Source organism: Temnothorax nylanderi, unplaced genomic scaffold, assembly GCF_030848795.1.
Source record: "Temnothorax nylanderi isolate EJ_2023f unplaced genomic scaffold, tnyl_v1.0 TNYL_tig0105_pilon, whole genome shotgun sequence".
NCBI lineage: Eukaryota > Metazoa > Arthropoda > Insecta > Hymenoptera > Formicidae > Temnothorax > Temnothorax nylanderi.
In genome coordinates, this window is record NW_027249167.1 from 289,141 (window position 1) to 306,002 (window position 16,862).

Genomic DNA, 16,862 nt, shown 5'->3' on the forward strand with positions numbered 1-16,862 from the left:
CTGAAAGGTGGCTAAATTTTTGGTAGACGTTGCTGAAATTACAGGGCATAAAAAAAGTTAAACGATTTGTAACGTTCTGAATTTCTTTCCCGAGTGCATAAAAATTTTACAGTTCCCATCATTTCAATTCCTTCTTTTTAATTAATTTTCAATAGTAAAAAGCATGTATAAAAATTTCAGATGGTATAGAAACATTGTGGATAGAAATGTGAGAGATAAAGCAAGCTTATTTTCAGTGACTCGAAAGTAACTTTTTTTACTTGCACCAATTATCGATATATTATTATAGTTTTATGTGATATTTTTTATATAAATTAATAACACAATATTTTAATAAAATAAAATAAAAGCTTTTTTTTGTGTTTATGTTTATATTCTCAGGCTTTCTTTAAATTGTTTGAAATTACTTTCAAAACATAACTTGTAATACATTTAGTATTTAAGTGACAGTAACATTGGTAAATAATAATAAACTTTTAACGAATGAATTTTTAGAATAAGTTATGAAAAACAATCATTTCTTACAATGAGATTTATATAGGATCGTGAATTTATTATTTATTAATATGTTGAATATATTTTCTTTGACATTAAAAAAAATATTAATTGAAAGATAAATTTCCTTACCGAAACATAGATCATAATGGAGTAAATAAAAGTGATTATTAACACATCTATAAGAAAACTGTCCGTTCGTTAATATTAGTGAAGAATATAATTGTCATGATTTGACTATGTATTGCCATTTTGGCAACGTCTACCAAAGATTTAGCCACCTTTCAGCGGAAGTAGAATGTGATTTTTAATCGAAATAGTGCATACACTGCTTGTAGACAAAAAATCAGCTTTGTAGATTAATACCGCCAGTGTCGAAAAAGTGAAAGTGACATTTCTCTGATATATATATCATATCATATGACGTCGGCGTTAGTAGGAGTATCTTAATAAAAAATTTTCACATTTGGACTTTGCGTCGCAATCGCAATAGGGTGAAAGACCCAATTACTGACAGTGTCCATATTACTGTCAATCAAAATTAAAATACTTTTTAAAATATGAAAACTATATCTTATATTATTTTATTAATTTTTAATAAAATCTTCAAGAAATCTGGTTATTATTATAACAATAAACTAAAACTAAAAGCCAATCCACTAATTAAAAAAAAAACTTAAAGTCCGAGAAACTCATTTTTCTGCTGAGTTACGTCCATTTTTATTAGTAGAGTAGATGTAAGTAGCTGCAAAGATTATCGATTATAGGCAAAATTTGAATAGTAAGTCTCACGGTAACCGGAAAATAGTTGGCGCTGTAAGTTCATATTTTTTAATAAACTATAGCTCAAATGATTGCTCCCTAATTGCTCCCTCAGAATCAACAATTGCTCCCCTTTTAAAATTATTATTTTTTAAGATATTTGAAAAAAACGTAAAATTTATAATTTTTACTTAAAAACATATTTCTAATAACCCTATGCAACTGAATCCGGCATAGAACGATTGCTCCTTAATTGCTCCTTATTGCTCCATCATAATTTTAATGATTTATTGCATTTTTATTGAGAAATTAACAAATTAATCATTTCACTAGTGACGCCGCCGCCACGTATCGGCCGCCTATTGTAACTATGGCTCGGCAGCCATATTGGCGGAAATATTCAAACGTAATATAATAGCTCTATTGTTCATAACTATATCTGAAAGAGTTTAGTCAACATTTCCTATTAATTTTCGGTAGAATAACTATTTCTCGCTTTGCTCTATTGGGATTTTCAATCGCTCCATTCGTATAATTAATTTTATATGACATTTTAGCAAAGAACTGTTCATTTTCTTGGAAAAATACATTTCTCACAGTCTTCTGCAAGTATATCTAACATAAAACGATTGCTCCTTAATTGCTACGCGTTGCTCCATTATTACCTTAATGATTTATTGCATTTTTATTAAAAAATTAACAAATTGATCATTTCACAAGTGACGACGCCGCTACCTGTCAGCATTGTGCATGAGCCCTTATTGACGTTAGGCTGAGTTTCCACTGTGCGCGTCACGCGTCGCGTCATTTGTCGTTAACCAATCTAAACATCCCATCTCAAATAATGTAATAAAATACGATGCTTTGATTGGTCGCGGCGGATAACGCAATGCGTGACGCGCTCAGTGGAAACTCAGCCTAAAGCCTTGTGTACACGATATTAAAAATCGGTCCGAGTTTTGGTTTAAACCAATGAAACTGCTGCTTTTCTGTAAGAGCTGCAAGTTGATTGGCTTAAACTGAAACTCGAACCGATTTCTAGTATCGTGTACACAAGGCTTTAGTGCCCATCTACAATATGTGTTTTAAGCCCTAAAGGTCGGTTTTCATGGGCAGTGTAATGCTGCAGCAGCGAGCAGCAGTTTAGTAATTTCTTAGAAAATTCCTAGGAAATTACTAAACTTTCTTAGAAATTATTAAACTTTTTTTAGAAATTACTTAGTAATTTCTAAGAAATTACTAAACTGCTGCTCGCTGCTGCAGCATTTTACTGCCCATGAAAACCCACCTTAAGGGGATCCTGGAGTGACAGCGACAAGGCATAATCGGTCTAAGCAATATCTTTGAATTGGCTGAACAGAATGGAAAATCCTTTTACACGATTAAAGTACGCACAAAAATGTAGAGGGCTGTACATGATTTTTTCTGATAAACTAAAAAAAAAATTTATTTTTATAAATATTGTCTTCACCTGACGACAATATTTGCTTTATACAAAAATTCTGCAGTATTTCTATAGAAAATAGTGATGCAGCCCTCTACAAAAAACTGTCGGGAATAATATCGTGCAATTAGAAGTAAGATTTGAAGCCTAAAAAGAAAGATATTACTTAGACCAGTGGAAGATGCAAGGTTAGGTGCTATCCTTGTCTATATCCTTGTCTATACAAGGACAGATATAGTCGGTGAGCACTTCTTTATCGACGCTGATCGAGTTCGCCTGCGGCTCCAGCATCCCCTTAAGCCTTAAGAATTTGTTTAATCACAATTGAATTTGAGGAGAATGAATTGACTGTGATTGGTCAATTTCTTAGGGCTTAGGGGTTAAAACACTTATTGTAGATGGGCACTTAAGAACGTTGCGGACGTTAAGTGAAACGCATTCATAAAAAATTTTGATTGGTTGATACCGTTCAGGGATTGGGCGTAAACATAATACAAAACACAAGGCAATAAATTTTCAACCTCGGAAGCTGTGTATCAATGCATTCTGTTTCTATTCCCTATTTCTATTGCTTATACCTTTGTATTGTGTTGCGTATCCCCTAATGCTGGATCTACAATGCGAGTCGCAAAGTCGTGAGTTGCAAGAATTGACCAATCACAGTCGAATTTGAGGAGAATAATCGACTGTGATTGGTCAATTCTTGCGACTCACGACTTTGCGATTCCCATTGGCTGCGTTCCACTTATCGCTCACAACGCGCGCGATCATCATTTCGTCCTTGTTTAACATTTAACAAACAACAAGGATGAAATGATTCCACGAGCGTTGCGAGCGATAAGTGGAACGCACCCATTGTAGACCCAGCCTAATTCCAATCGAGTATTGTGTGTCATCCGTAGATTACAAACTCGATTGATTTTAATGAATTATCTTAAGTGTATGCTTTACGTCCTTAAGGAATTTTATGTGTGAAAGCCTTAATTTTAGTCCATCCTGCTAGATTTTCTTTTTTGTTTAGAGAATGAGATTGTTAGTGTGTGCAGCAGTCTCTCTAAGGAAAAATAGAAACTCCAAAATATGATCCGGACAAAGGACACGCGCGTAACGTGTTGAAACATGTCTGGTCCTGTTCAAGGACGGCAACGAACAACAACGCGTAAAAAGGGCTGCGCACAATGAAAAAAATAGGGGACAGGTAACAATTTAATATTAACATATGTACAGAATATGAAATGAAATTTCATCACTGTTCCTTAGCGCTATTCTTCTGTTCGTCTATTCTGTGTTAATAAATTACATATGTTAATAAATTTTATATATTAATAATATTGAACTGTTAGGGGCGCAACATAATACAAAGGTACAGGCAATAGAAATAGGGAATAGAAACAGAATGCATTGATACACGGCTTCCGAGGTTGAAAATTTATTGCCTTGTGTTTTGTATTATGTTTACGCCCAATCCCTGAACGGTATCAACCAATCAAAATTTTTTATGAATGCGTTTCACTTAACGTCCGCAACGTTCTTAAGTGCCCATCTACAATAAGTGTTTTAATCCCTAAGCCCTAAGAAATTGACCAATCACAGTCAATTCATTCTCCTCAAATTCAATTGTGATTAAACAAATTCTTAAGGCTTAAGGTGGGTTTTCATGGGTAGTGAAATGCTGCAGCAGCGAGCAGCAGTTTAGTAATTTCTTAGAAATTACTAAGTAATTTCTAAAAAAAAGTTTAATAATTTCTAAGAAAGTTTAGTAATTTCCTAGGAATTTTCTAAGAAATTACTAAACTGCTGCTCGCTGCTGCAGCAATACACTGCCCATGAAAACCGACCTTTAGGGCTTAAAACACATATTGTAGATGGGCACTAAAGCCTTGTGTACACGATACTAGAAATCGGTTCGAGTTTCAGTTTAAGCCAATCAACTTGCAGCTCTTACAGAAAAGCAGCAGTTTTATTGGCTTAAACCGAAACTCGGACCGATTTTTGATATCGTGTACACAAGGCTTTAGGCTGAGTTTCCACTGAGCGCGTCACGCATCGCGTTATCCGCCGCGACCAATCAAAGCATCGTATTTTATTACATTATTTGAGATGGGATGTTTAGATTGGTTAACGACAGATGACGCGACGCGTGACGCGCACAGTGGAAACTCAACCTAACGTCAATAAGAGCTCATGCACAATGCTGACAGGTAGCGGCGTCGTCACTTGTGAAATGATCAATTTGTTAATTTTTTAATAAAAATGCAATAAATCATTAAGGTAATGATGGAGCAACGCGTAGCAATTAAGGAGCAATCGTCTTATGTTAGATATACTTGCAGAAGACTGTGAGAAATGTATTTTTCCAAGAAAATGAACAGTTCTTTGCTAAAATGTCATATAAAATTAATTATACGAATGGAGCGATTGAAAATCCCAATAGAGCAAAGCGAGAAATAGTTATTCTACCGAAAATCAATAGAAAATGTTGACTAAACTCTTTCAGATATAGTTATGAACAATAGAGCTATTATATTACGTTTGAATATTTCCGCCAATATGGCTGCCGAGCCATAGTTACAATAGGCGGCCGATACGTGGCGGCGGCGTCACTAGTGAAATGATTAATTTGTTAATTTTTCAATAAAAATGCAATAAATCATTAAAATTATGATGGAGCAATAAGGAGCAATTAAGGAGCAATCGTTCTATGCCGGATTCAGTTGCATAGGGTTATTAGAAATATGTTTTTGAGTAAAAATTATAAATTTTACGTTTTTTTCAAATATCTTAAAAAATAATAATTTTAAAAGGGGAGCAATTGTTGATTCTGAGGGAGCAATTAGGGAGCAATCATTTGAGCTATAGTTTATTAAAAAATATGAACTTACAGCGCCAACTAATTTCCGGTCTCACGGTAACACATTTTTCTGATAAAATAATGTTGAAATTAAAGAAAAAAAATATATATATGGAATAAATTATTAATTTTTATAATATAATTATTCATGTCAGTAATATGTTCACTTTTTCGTGTTTTTCCTAATACTGTCAACAGTATTATGGACATAAATCCTAATACTGTCAACAGTATTATGGACATAAATCCTAATACTGTCAACAGTATTATGGACATAAATCCTAATACTGTCAACAGTATTATGGACATAAATCATGAAATGAACATAATACTGGCAGCTTGGTGAATGACAGAATAACCTCTAAACTTCTATGTCGACTTTGTTTTGATGGATAAGAGCGTAAACACGGATCATCGGAATACCTATCATTCTCACATATTAGATACCTATTATTCTCTTAAAATTTGCTTGACACACCTGGTGAGGTTAATGTAAGTATACTTAGGTATATACTTAGGTGAAACGAATATTCCCTCCGTTGTGCAAACCTTCGGCCGGCAGCAGTCGGGAATAAAAAGTTTGGTTAGAAAAACTACCAGTAATGTGTTCATCTGGTTGCCAGAATTAGGAACATAAAATTTAGAGGTTACCAGTATTAGGTGCAATTGAGCTTGGTCATTATTATATTAATTAAAAATTAAGAATCAATTTTATTTAAACTTTCTAATTTTATTTATAAAGTTTATAATTGGAGCAATCCGAAAAAAATATTTTAAAAAGATAAAGTATCATTGCTTGTATATATATATTAAATCAAATGTTACTGAATGCTTAATATGCCAGTAATTGGGTCTTTCACCATATCTCCACTCGTAGGGCACGTAGCGGAAAATATTATAAGAGATACCCCCCCAAATCGACCCCAAGCTATCGATCAAGCCTACTTAGAACTTGATCCGTTCACTCGTTATCGAGATCTCAACATCTCGGGTACTCGCAACTCGTGCGTTCGCGTAAAAGAGTCACGGTGCGTCTTGCTCCGCGCGTACTTGGCGCGAGACACTACCGTGTCTCTTAATTCCGCGGCGGAAAATGCAAAACTTCTCCGCGAACTGCAATGGCCCGGAGCGCAGCGGCCGCGGTCACGCGCTTGCATTCCATTGCGTCTACCGAGGCTTTAGCAACATGAGACGATCGGTAGACTGTATTTTTTGGATATTCAATAAACTATTCCAAAAAAAAATTTTAGTCTTATTGTAGATATAAGTCAAAAATGTTTGTTTTTTCCACACTTTGCGTGGGTGGTAGACCTGACATGGCAACGCTTCCGACGCGGTAGAATATTAATTTCCGGTATGTTTTTATGTCATCTGTGAGTATGTAAAATTTCAATCTTGTAGATATAATACATTTATGCAACTTTTTGCAACATGTTGTTTAATTTTTTACTCATTTTTGCAACACTAAAAGTTTGGTAGACTTGCACTTTCATCATTCATACTGTCTAAACTATCATAGGGAAAAAATCTAGCTTTATAAATATTAACGCAAAAAATCTGTCGCTAGCTCCCGGGCTACGACTGATTGTAGACCGGGCCTAATGCTGGGTCTACAATGCGAGTCGCAAAGTCGTGAGTCGCAAGAATTGACCAATCACAGTCGATTATTCTCCTCAAATTCGACTGTGATTGGTCAATTCTTGCGACTCACAATTGACCAATCACAGTCGAATTTGAGGAGAATAATCGACTGTGATTGGTCAATTCTTGCGACTCACGACTTTGCGACTCGCATTGTAGACCCAGCATAAAGCCTTGTGTCCACGATGCTAGAACTGCGTCCGAGTTTCGGTTTAAGCCAATCAACTTGCAGCTCTTACAGAAAAGCAGCAGTTTCATTGGCTTAAACCGAAACTCGGACCGATTTCTAGTATCGTGTACACAAGGCTTAATAAAGTTGTCTACAGTTCGTGCAAACGCCGCTTTCGTTGAGTTTTCGCACACGAAGAATATAGACTATAGACTATAGAATAGAATACGGAATATCGCGCGAGAGCATGCTGCACGCGAGAGCGGTAAAGAAGATTCGTTCGTTAAGTGATTAAATAATTCATCGTTAGTTTGTTCTTGCCGCCGAATCATCGCTCGGAAGACACGGGTCTCCACGTTAACGAGAAAGAAGAGAAACTACTTCGATGGCGATACGTGACTTTACACTGATAAGGTAGCTTACACGGGACACGTGCCGCACGTGCACGAACACGCCAAGATTTGATCAATGTGAAAAGAAAAAGATACGATACGACCGTTGTGATTTCTCGTAGATCGCACGAGAAACGCGGCGAATGAGGCCGGAACTCCTCGCGAAACCAAAGCCGACGGCGCCGTCTAGACTTTATCATTCCGTCGGTAGTATCGACGAAGATCGCGTCAAGTGCGAGTATTCGGTGGCGATCGACAACGCCTCGCGTAAGTCTCGATGTTTCTCTCGATTGCATTTATCAGTTCTATCCTTCAGATACGCATTTTTGCTGCTACAATAAACCTAATTTAACCTAACCTAACCTAACCTAATTTGAACGCGCATGTAAACACGAACCTCGGCGCGCTTCGGCGAAAATTTTAATGTAATATCGAAACGCAGCCAATAGACCTGTTCTTTTTAGCTGAACTTCTTGCACGGTTTATCTTTTTTTTTCTTTTCATGTTGTAGAAAAAAGAGAAAAGAAACTGTACAAGAAGTTCAGCTAAAAAGACCATGAAAGAAAGGCCTATAGTGTATTTGACGCAAACTATAGATTTTCAGTACTGACAGTAATTATCGAAACGCAGTCATTATAGCAAAAATATGAAATTAAGAATTGTGTGTGCTGTTAGTAAGTTTATATGCATGTCAACTTTATTACGCGAAAGCGTTTAAAGTTTGACAATTGACACTTTTACTAGCGAATGTACGCACTTGTTTTTCTAGTTTAGTATACTCAATGCGGGGTCTACAATGCGAGTCGCAAGCAGTCGCAAGTTGCGAGTCGCAAGAAATTGATCAATCACAGACGATTATTCTCCTCAAATTCGACTGTGATTGGTCAATTTCCCACGACCCACGACTCACATTGTAGACCCAGCATAATGTACAATTCAATGTTCCACTCTAGTTTACCACAAATGCAACAAATGGAAAATTATATAATCAAATTAGAGAAAAGGCCATTTACGGTCAGGACTGCATCTTGGTTGTCTAATAATAATATTCGTGTGAATTTATGTACAATTTTCATAGCCCTAGCAAACCACGCACCATTACTTTTGGACTTGAAATGTAGCTTCGACTAAAGCTAGAACAGTACCATTACATAATTAAATTGAAAATTAATTTATGCACACTAACACAATTGTTAGCATATTAGAAAAGTATGGGATATATATAGAATAGGATATAGGACATACAGGGTATTTCACGACCCTTGTTACAAACTTTGAGAAGTGGTAGGACCAGTGAAAGCATGACGCGTTCTTAACCTTCCGTGTGCCTGGTGAATTTTTTAACGCGGTGCGCAGAGGGTTAAGGAGCTACGCGTCCTGGAATCCTAGGCATCCTGGCGCCTGTCGGTAGGCAACCCAACGGTGAGGGACACAGAACATAAAAGATGTTCAAAGTGTCTTTACTTCATTGCACTCATTACATCTGCGCAACATTGACCGCCTTACGTTTTCAAAAATGATAGGATTGTTCCTGATTGGTGAAAAACTTTAATCCGGTTAATCAGTTCCTCCTGATGTCAACGAGGATGACAGTAGAGAGAAGACACTTTGAACATCTTTTGTAGTGTTGTTGGTTCAGGTCTGTGCCCTTCACTATTGGGTTGCCTACCGATAGGCACCAGGATTCCATAAAAAACTTCTTTCACTGAGTTCTATTACTCCTCAAAGTTTGTAAGGGTCCTGAAACCCTCTGTGTAGGATATGTTGCGAAAATACTCTAGCCAGGATTTGAACCTGGACTACATTCCGCGCGAGCGTCTAAATTAGTTCGACCACTGAGATGTGGTAATATTTATCACAACCGGTTAATAATAGGAAGATCGTCTTTTATATAAACGTATATAAACAATAATAATAAATAAAAATCATATTTTATTAAGTAACGTAAGAATACCTTTTCTATTTCTGAGAAATTTTGTTGTTTTGTGATGAATTTATGATTTATCTTAACCCTTTGAAGCATACATTTTTCCTTTAAACAAATTTTTATGAAACTTAATACTCAGAGGTTTTTTAGGTTGCTAATTACGAATTTGGAGTCAGAATTAAAAATGGCAAATCCAAGATGGCGGATTAAAATTGCAAAAGCAACCGATTTCTATGCACCGTATTGGATCCGCCATTTTGAATTTTGTAATTCTAATCTTGGCCGGTATTAAAAGTGCCTTTTCACGTTGACGATCGATCAGCTCGACGCTTATTTTCAGTGAGCAAAAATCTTCAGAAATAATATTTTTATTTATATATATATTCGTAAAATATTACTACTTGAAGATATTACCTACTTAAAAATAATTAATATTTTACGTATTTCGAAGCCTATTTTTGATTGTATGGGACGATCAACGACGATTCAGCGTCAACGCTGGATGTTAAATAAATTCAGCTTTATTTCTTGACGCTAGCGTCAAAGCGAAACCACGTGACCCTAGAAATATTTTTTATTTATTTATATTATATAAATATATGTATATATAATATATTATTTTTGAAGATTTTTGCTCGCTGAAAATAAGCGTCGAGCGTCAACGTGAAATGGCACCTTAATAGTCAGATCTTATATTTAAGATCGTCTTAAGTTTATCTTTAGATGCTGAACGACTCGTTTCATTGGCTACAGCGTATTGGCTATCTCGTTATTTGTAATCAGTGACCTAAAAAATTTCCGAGTACCAAGTTTGACGTAAATCGGTTGCATTTTTTCAATTTGGATATTGGATCCGCCATCTTGGATTTCAAAATATTCAAATTTTGACTTCAGATTTGAAATCAGCGATTTCAAAAACCTTCGGATGCCTAGGCCGGTATTCATAGTCAGATCTTATATAAGATCGTTTTAAGTTTAGCTTTAGATACTCCGTAGCCAATGAAACGAGTCGTTCAGCATCTAAAGATAAACTTAAGGAGGATGGTTGCTCAAATCAATATGATAAGAATTAGTTCAAAGGAGGATGTTAAAAAAGTCCGATTTTTGGTTCCCCCTGCGGAACTTTAGTTGACCGTAAAAAATCGTTGTTTAGGACCCACATGAACAAGAAAGAACAGTCTTACATCCCAGAAATGCGGGGAACATTGATTTTATATCGAATTTCCTTGTGAAAATTAAGTATTCGGGTACCATGCTAAAATTTTTCATGAATTGGATGCATTGCGAAGGTTTTTTTATTATAATTGGTATCAAAGTGTTTTTGAAGTCTCTGATCACGAATCTATTATTCGATGTGCAACGAAGACAGAATGATGCTTACAACGCTGTGAGCGTGAATCGGACCGCAGCCATAATATGCTTTTGAGAGTCATATTACAGGTATTGTAACATTTTTGCTATGTCGCCCGTGTATAAGAGTATAACTTCAATAATTAATTAGTCGACAACCATATGCAGACAATTGTCTTCAACTTTGACATGGACGACAAATTCCCATAGACGAATATCCTTCATAAATTTGAATTAATTCTTATTATATTGATTTGAGCAACCACCCTCCCCATACAGCACACTTGTCCAAAAGCGGGATATAAGACGTCTAAAAGACGAATTGGCTTTACAGATTTTAATTCCCTTTAACACGTTTAAAGTACATACAGAAATGATGGGTGGAGTGGTAAATTGAAGTCTAAAAACTTAAAAAAATTGAAAAAATTATATTTGATATTACTTGCTGTACCTAACCTTTTGTACCTAGAGCTGTCACTTCATGGAAACTTTCGTTTTAATATACGAATTATATAGCTTACGTGTACAAATTGAAAGTACCCCACTAATCGGACTAGATCAAAGAACAACGTTGAATCATTGAAACTAAGATTAAAAGCCTAATAAGAAAGATTTTCACTGATCGCAGATTTTATGCATGCGTACACACACGCAGTGTACATGTCGTTGCAATCTGACAAGGACAGATATCTCGTTGGATTTCGTTGGATAAGGACAGAATGATCAAAATAATCGATATTTTTAATTTCGCTTAGATGAAGGCGCTTTCCCGTCGGAGTTCGGCCGTCACTCCAGGATCCCCTTAAAGGGATCCTATAGCAAAAGCCGAACTCCGACGATGTTGATAATGTCAACATTTCTAATCTCGTTTTCTATATTACCGGCCTATATCTGTCTTTGTCTAACGAGATATCTATACGATATATCTGTCCTTGTCCGATTGCTGCGTCATCTCTCGCTGCAAGCAATACTGCTCATTCTATCAACCTGCATGTGCCTGTGCATAATAAAACTTCATAAAGGCCTGTGTTCACAATGCTACAACTTGGTCCAAGTTCTCGGACCGAGGAAAAGTTACTGAAACTTGGATCGTGGACACACTGAATTTTGATGCAAAACTGATGTATCCACGATCCAAGTTTCAGTAACTTTCCCTCGGTCCGAGAACTTGAACCAAGTTGTAGCATCGTGGACACAGGTTTTTAGACAAAATCTATTTTTCTAGATTTTGAATCTTAGTTCTATTTGCACGATATTATTCCTACATGTTGTCCGTAGGGCAGTTCTATGTCATTTTGTATATATAAACTGCAGTATTTTTGTTTAAGTTGTCAGGTGACAGTTGTGTATGTGCACACATTTTTATATTTCTTCGTTTCTGATATGAAATCGTGTTCTGCCCTAGATTTTTGTGCGTATTTTAATTCTGTAAAAGAGTTTTGCAATTCTATAAAGCCAATTCAAAGATTTCTTTTAACCTTTAGACCGCCGGAAAACCTAAATATAGACTCTACGTGTGATCGGAACTTTGTATATGTTATATATAAGATATAAGCACAACAATTTGAGGACTTTCTAAGAGGATTAAAGCTCATCAAATGCTGGCGGTCTAAAGGTTAATAAAGAAATGTCGGTACTCAAAAAAAGAAATAAAATAAAACCTTAGAACACTACACTTCCTAAAAGTCCCGATTCCACCACACTGGGTGTACGATACCCAGTGTAATTTTAGTTAATAATTTTTTGAAAAGTCGATATTTTTGAAAATATTTTTTTTTAATTTAAACGCTGGAATGTCAGGAACGCGCTTGTGTCATTGTAATTACGATTAACACTTAAAAACAAAAGTTAATTTTGGAAAAAGCCCGAATAGAAATTTCCTGGATCACAAAAAAGCGCTATTTGCTTCTAAAAATTACTTTTTTTTTCAACGTTATATTGTATAAAAAGACTTAATCGTTTGTTGAAGGTAAAGGATGTAGTTTTTTAGAAAGAAATAAGAAATAATGATTTCTTTAAAAAATTATTGTTTATACGTGACAAGTTGACTATGGGTCACTATTTCCAACGTCTGTTAACCTCTAACCGACAGTTAACTTTCAAAATAGCCAAATTCTATTAGCTATTCCGAAAAGTTAACAGTCGGTTAGAGGTTAATAGACGTTGGAAATAGTGACCCTATGACGCAAAAGCGCTCACACCACACATGGGTGTAGCACACTAATATTGTTTTTAATGGAGTGTCATACATCTACTAAGCGACAGATGAGGCTGCGCAACATGAGGAGTTGTAGAGGGGAAACAAAAGTTTAATTACCTTACCACTTTGGTTTCCTAACTTCCACTATATAGAAACGACGGGCATTTTAACAATAAACGTGGGTGGGCTACACCCAGTGTGGTGTTCTAGGGTTAAGAGGATCTTAAATATTAGGGGGTCGATTGTGTATCTTGAAACGAGGTGAAAATTACAAAAGTGAACAGATTTTACTAGATTTTGACCATGAAATCATAGACACTCTAGTGAATTTCCTCACTTGTAATTTTCACCTCGTTTCAAGAACCGTAATAAGCCCCCAGATTTGACTATGAATACCGGCCCTAGTTTCGGAAAAAAATTTTTTGACTGCAGGATATTTTACAGAAAACCAAAATTTTTGTATTAAAACTTTAGCATTGAGCTGCCATCTTAAGTCAAGAATTTTCGAATTTCGACTCAGGGGGTCGATTCCCACACAGCACAGGATATTCTGAGGGACACTTGTGCATCTGCTGGATATCCAACGGATATCGGATATCCACCGGATGTCCTACGGTTATTGAGATATCTCAAATGTCTGTAGGACGTCCCTCAGATAAAGTGTGCTGTGTGGGTTATGGTTCTTGAAACGAAGTGAAAATATGAAAAGTGAACAGATTTACTAGATTTCGATCAATGAAATCATAGATATTCTAGTGAATTTCTTCACTTTTATAATTTTCACCTCGTTTCAAGAACCGTAATACAGGGTGTCTAGCGGTCATGGAAACCTGGAAAACCTGGAAATGTCAGGGAATTTGCGTGCTCCTGGAAAAGTCATGGAAAAGTCATGGAATTTTGTGACTTTTCTGGAATTTCGTTAAAAACTTAAAAAATGACATTTTCTGTTCTTTTTTTATCTCGCAAAAAATTATTAGGATCAGAAACTTTGAGACAGAAAGAGTCACGACATCGATGACGTGTATATATATGTATATATATTTTTTGTGTGGAATTCGATGGTTGGAGAATATCGCTGTTGCTGAACGAGCTCGTGGCATTCTACCGAATGTATGTAAATACGTGGCAAAAGTTATCAAAGAAAAAAAACTTCCGAAATGCGCTAGTTTTGAAACGGTTTCGACCGCGTTAGATGACAAATTACTCGTTCCTAAATTGACCTTTTTTCAATCCCTCGCGAGCGATGTACAGCCATTCATGTCCGAATTTCAATCCGATCATCCGTTGACTTCATTTCTTTACGATGAAATTTATGCACTTGTGAGATCTATCATGAGGAGATTCGTAAAGGATGATGTCCTGAACTTGAAGGAAACGGATCTTTCCAAAATCGACGTTACTAAGAAGGATAATTTGGTACAACGAAATACATAAAAGTTGGATATGCGACTGAAGTTGCACTCAAACACGAAAAAGGCATTTCGGATCTCGAAATACTACAATTTAAAAACCAAGTACGCCAATGTCTTCAAATCTTTGTAGAGAAGATTATGGTTCGCTCTTCTCTCAAATTTCCTCTAACAAAAGCCGTTTCTTGCATGGATCCGGCCATAGCGAGTCGAGGAGAAATCGCTTATAAGCGGTTGTCTTTCGCATTACGGATTTATGTGGAAAATAATTTGATATCGGAAATAACGGTTGATAAAATTGACCGCGAGTACGGACATCTCATTAGTATAATATCCCCGTCGTTCAAGAGAAGTTTAAAACTTTCAAGCGATCCGAGATTCGTTTGGATCATTTCTGGGTCGATCTTATCACGAGTTGCAGTAAGAAAGATTACGAAAATTTGTCAAGTTTCATGAAAAGCGTCATGATTCTTTCTCACGGAAACGCTGCCGTAGAACGAGGTTTTTCCGTAAATAAGCAATGTTTCATCGAAAATCAAAAAGAAAAGTCGTTGATCGCTCAAAGAACCATCTATGATACAGTCAATGCCAAGGGAGGACTTGAAAATTTCGTCATAACGAAAGATTTGATACATGCAGCTCGTAATGCGCATATGTGCGCATATGCGCATATGTGGTACAAAGAGGAGCTTGCACGTGAAAATCAAGGAAAGAGAGATGCAAGAATAAATTGTTTGAGTGTCTCTCGACCCTCCGAAGAGTGCATTCTTTCCACGATTAACCATCACAAATAAATCATGGAACTATTACGGAATCTACTACTATTACGAATCACTATTATGTTAAGCCTTCTAATCTCATTATGTAATTTACATGAGATATGATTTTCTTCACTAGTTCGCCAGTTGACATATACTATTACTAGTTGAATTGGTACTTGATATGATACGAGTCATTTTTCGATTGAAAAATATACTACTATTTTAAGTGTTAATCATAAAATGTTTAAACGAGTGTTTATATAAAAATTATTTTAAACAAATTATAGCTAAGTGTTAAAAAACACTAATATTAAAATAGGAGTCTTTATTTATCGACGCAATTGGCAATTATCGTAACAATGTATCACGACGTTTCGACCCGGGGGATTGGGTCCTTCTCAAGTGTCTAACAACAAGAACGGTAACGCAGGAAAAAGATAATTAGTTAAAAGATCTAACAGTAAAAAACGCGGACAATACAATAAGATTATAGAAATAATGTCCTACCTAAATAAGCATGGAGCTACATACACGCACGAACATCTCAGAATATGAGAATTTTGACCGAAAAAGTCATAAGTCAAAGCTAAATAAAAAATCATTTCGTTAAGAGGTGTCATTAGGTGAAAATGAGGTATACACAGATAGATAATTACATATTCGATTCCGTGGAGCACCTTGATGCGAGTTACATAGTGTTCGAAGACGGAGACCGGTCGGAAGCACGCACACGACTGACAAAATTAAGCAATGTTGTGAGGTTAAAAGAATAAACATCGCGGGTTCATATACTGGAGATGACTTTGTCGTAAATAGGATTTAGATTTTCGGTATCCTTTTGTAGGTTGACGGTGTTCGCTTGATTTTTGATGAAAAACATTTCTGCTATTTCACGCTTCCTGACATTATTCTCTTTATGTAGTATGTCTACTTCTAACCATTTGAAATCATGTTGGTGAAACGCGCGGTGCTTGCTTACTACCGAGCGGGATCCTTCGTCTTTCTTAATATCATTCCGGTGCTCATTAATCCGCGTTTTCAAATATCTCTTTGTCTGCCCGATATAAGATGCGTCGCAATTACCGCAGTTTATTCTGTATACAAGATCGGTTTCACGGTCCTTATTAAGTTTGTCTTTTCCTTTCTTAATTATTAAGTCGAGCTTTTTCGGGATGGTGTATACCGTGTCGAGACCCACTTTATTCAGTGTAAAACGTATATCCTCGCTGAGACCCTTGACAAACGGTATGGCCAGGTATCTGCGAGCATCAAACGCATCGGTGTGTGCATTATTATCGCGAGGGTAACGGAGCTGTTTTAATCTTGTATTAATGCGTCGGTTAATCAAGTTATCAGGGAAGGAATTGTTAAGAAGAATTGTTTTTACAATTTCAATATTCTCTCGGTGGAAACGTTCGTCCGAGAGTAAGATCGCACGGTCTGTGAGACTATTTATCGTGT

The 16,862-nt window shown here is 36.1% G+C and overlaps 1 protein-coding gene across 4 annotated transcripts in view; it reads left to right on the forward strand.

Moving 5' to 3' along the window:
• Nucleotides 1-7,543: 7,543 nt before the first annotated feature.
• Nucleotides 7,544-16,862, forward strand: part of Nipped-a (Transcription-associated protein Nipped-A) — a 36,264-nt gene continuing 26,945 nt past the window's right edge. For 2 of the 4 annotated variants that reach the window (XM_071712079.1, XM_071712082.1), the window contains exons 1-2: nt 7,544-7,776; nt 7,877-8,021. The gene's annotated coding sequence lies outside the window, so the exon portion shown is untranslated. Of the gene's footprint in view, nt 8,022-16,862 lie in introns of all 4 variants that reach the window. The other 2 variants (XM_071712080.1, XM_071712081.1) reach the window with 2 other exon arrangements.